This window comes from Mercenaria mercenaria, chromosome 6, assembly GCF_021730395.1.
Source record: "Mercenaria mercenaria strain notata chromosome 6, MADL_Memer_1, whole genome shotgun sequence".
Classification (NCBI taxonomy): domain Eukaryota; kingdom Metazoa; phylum Mollusca; class Bivalvia; order Venerida; family Veneridae; genus Mercenaria; species Mercenaria mercenaria.
Window position 1 is genome coordinate 7,986,310 of NC_069366.1, and position 3,576 is coordinate 7,989,885.

Here is a 3,576-nt window from a genome sequence, read left to right on the forward strand (position 1 = left end):
AAACACACACACATACACGTGCACACACACAAAGCCAACACACGAGGACAAAACGAACAAACAAAGGAACACACACACATACACGCGCACACACACAAAGCATACACAAGAGGACAAAACGAACAAACAAAGGAACACAGTGGGGCACCGCCTTGGAACGGTCAGTGGCAAAACACCACTGGGGAGCTTAAACCGGTTTATGGTGCGCAACCAACCTCACTCTTACCCCCACTATGTTCCAAAGACACCGGACAGTGTAAATAAAAGTAATCCCCTCCAGGTGAAACTCTAAAACACGCAATGGAAACAAAAAGGCATGGCATGTAAAATACAAAAATGCTCGTGTATAAAAATATAAAAAGCAAACCTTTAGAACCAAAAACGTATGAACTCAATGCCTTTTCAGAAGACAGAGCAACAAGAGACATACCCTTAAGGGCCCGACGAAACAGGCCAGAAGACAGATATCAAAACAGTCCAGCCCTGGTAGGATTTAAAAACTGCTTATCATAGAGTCCTCCCACTCTTCCGTCAGACACAATCAAAGAGGGAAGCGTAGTGTCCAACTGTAAACGGGTTGAACACTAAACATGCGGTATGTCTCAAAACAGTTGGGTCGTAACCTCTTTTAATAAAACGTTTTATAATTTTACCAAATACATTTGAAAAATTACCATGACCCAAGATCTTACGAAGTTTGTAAACCATGTTTGGAAGTCACGCGCTTAATGTCGCACAACAGAATTACCCTACGACAAAAAGAGAGCTGTATGCCGTAGTGTATTTTGTACATCATTTCAAACAGTACTTGTTAGGGAGATCTTTTATACTCCGCGTTGACCATGCTCCCATAAAGTGATTAAACAATTTCAAAGAACCCCAGGGACTTCTGGCTAGATGGTTAGCTATGTTGGGTGCGTATGAATACACGATAGAATACAGGAAAGGAAAACCCCACGCGAATGCTGACGCTATAAGTCGACTTCCGGCTCCGAAATGTTCGAGTGCAGACTGTAGTGACTGTTCGCTAGAAAATGATCAAACAGAATCGACAACCCGTATTGATAATAGACAGAGTGTGGAAGATTTATTTCCCTTGATGACTGAATTGTTACCGGATCAAGAGACATTCTCTCCAGATCCCGTTGTACCTATACAAAATCAAACTTTGTATTCCGTTACACAGACTCGGGAAGACGATCCGGGTACGCCGGAAGTACTTCTACCAAATTGGTTAGAATCTTGGACAACCAGTCAACCTTTTAAAATGCAAAAAAATGAGGCAGTAATACAAGAAATTGTCCGACTTAAAAAGTTGCACGTCATTAAGCCACAGAAATCCCAAGTTATTTAAAGATTACCCCATGTTATTCATCTATTTAACCAGTGGGAAGTTCTTTTTATCAGAAATGACGTATTATACAAGAAATACGAAGATAAAACAGGTAGTTTATTTATTTATTTTGTTGGGTTTATTGTCGCACCGACACAATTTTAGGTCATATGGCGACTTTCCAGCTTTAATGGTGGAGGAAGACCCCAGGTGCCCCTCCGTGCACAATTTCATCACGAGCGGGCACCTGGGTAGAACCACCGACCTTCCGTAAGCCAGCTGGATGGCTTCCTCACGTGAAGAATTCTACGCCCCAAATGAGGTTTCGAACCCACATCGATGAGGGGCAAATGGTTTGAAGTCAACGACTCTAACCACTCGGCCACGGAGGCCAAAACAGGTAGAGTTGTATTACAATTGGTAGCACCGAAAGAAATGCAAAACAAAATTTTCAAGCAACTCCATGAACAAAGGTACGCCGGACATTTTGGTCGGGATCGAACCGCAAACGCCATTAAACAACGTTTTTACTTGGTAGGGATGAAAGACGACATAGCCAGGTGGTGTAGAAATTGTGAGCTTTGGGCGCGTTCGAAACCCGGTCCAGGACTTGGCCGGAATCCCCTTCAACAATTCCATGTCTATCAGCCTATGTCTGTTCTGGCTTTAAGGTTTGGTTGTGCCACGCAGTATCATACAGATCAGGCCCCTGAATTTAGGTCAGAGTTGTTTACACATATTTGCAAATTGCTTAACGTCGAGAAATCGAAAACTTGTGTTTTTCTAGTTGTGTATTCTAGTTGTGTATATATTGAAACGTTTAAAAAATGTATTAAATTAATAAAAGAATATTTGAAATGACATTTAAATTCATATGATGTGTTCTATTTTCAGATCACTTTCTTTTTCAGGATATTCTTATTTAAGAAATATTGTAAAATTATCGTAAATCTATTTGTATTGTATTAAATATTTGCAAGTTTGCAAATATTTTAAGAAAAACAACGAGGGTATGTAGTAGCCGTTGTCATCTGTCCAATACTTTCTCTCCCATAAATTGTCGTCTGCACGAGTGCTTACGGAAATACCCGATTTCCACTTGGAATATTCCGGTCGGGTTTCCATGGTTACGCACATACATTTTGTAACAAGTCCGATAGAGAGAAACTAGTGGATAAGATTATCCAACCGTCGTGCACTGGTCCGTGCACACGTTAATAAAAAGGCAAAATTATGCTTGTTCGTGGCGGGAAACAACGAGAAATCGTCCGCGAACGTTTGGTCAGCCAAACAACTACTACTTCAGTATAATTTAAATCCATAAGATAACTTTATATTATCATTTCGTTTGAACATTAGATCTACATTTATTATGAACAGGTAAAGAAATAATATCTATTTATTAAATATTAATTTTGCTAGTATTCTTTCAGAAAGTAAAAATTAGAGTCTAGAATTTAGTCCACTATACGATCTCGGGGCACCGCCTGGACGAGATTCGAACGTTTTACCACTAGAGTTTAGATAAAGCCTAAACCCCGTCCACCACCTATATTACATTGGTGCCGTGAGTGTGGTGATTAGCCTTGGAATCCTAGAGCTAGGGTGAAGCAATGGCTGGGTTAGTCAAAAAAAGAATCTGAGTTTGTCTTTAAAAAAGGAGGGAGGAATGAAGCAGTGTGTATATAAAGTATATAATTAGTCTATGATATCGATTGTCCGATTAGCTCAGTTGGTAGAGCATCTGCCTTGCAAGCAGAAGGTCGCAGGTTCGAGTCCTGTATCGGGCTGCACATTTTTCCGCTCCTATTACATTGGTGCCGTGAGTGTGGTGACTAGCCTTGGAACCCTAGAGCTAGTGTGAAGCAATGGCTGGGTTAGTCAAAAGAATCTGAGTTTGTCTTTGAAAAAAAGGAGGGAGGAATGTAGCAGTGTGTATATAATGTATATAATTAGTCTGTGATATCGATCGTCCGATTAGCTCAGTTGGTAGAGCATCTGACTTGCAAGCAGAAGGTCGCAGATTCGAGTCCTGTATCGGGCTGCACATTTTCCCGCTCCTATTACATTGGTGCCGTGAGTGTGGTGACTAGCCTCGGAATCCTAGAATTAGGGTGAAGCAATGGCTGGGTTAGTCAAAAGAATCTGAGATTCTCTTTGAAAAAAAGGAGGGGGGAATGTAGCAGTGTGTATATAATGTATATAATAGGTCTATGATATCGATTGTCCGATTAGCTCAGTCG

General features: G+C 40.8%; 1 non-coding gene across 1 annotated transcript; it reads left to right on the forward strand.

Annotated features, from left to right (window-relative positions):
• The first annotated feature begins 3,050 nt into the window (after nucleotides 1-3,050).
• Nucleotides 3,051-3,123, forward strand: Trnaa-ugc (transfer RNA alanine (anticodon UGC)). The gene has a single exon. It is a non-coding gene; the product is annotated as a tRNA-Ala (tRNA).
• The last annotated feature ends 453 nt before the right edge of the window (nucleotides 3,124-3,576 follow it).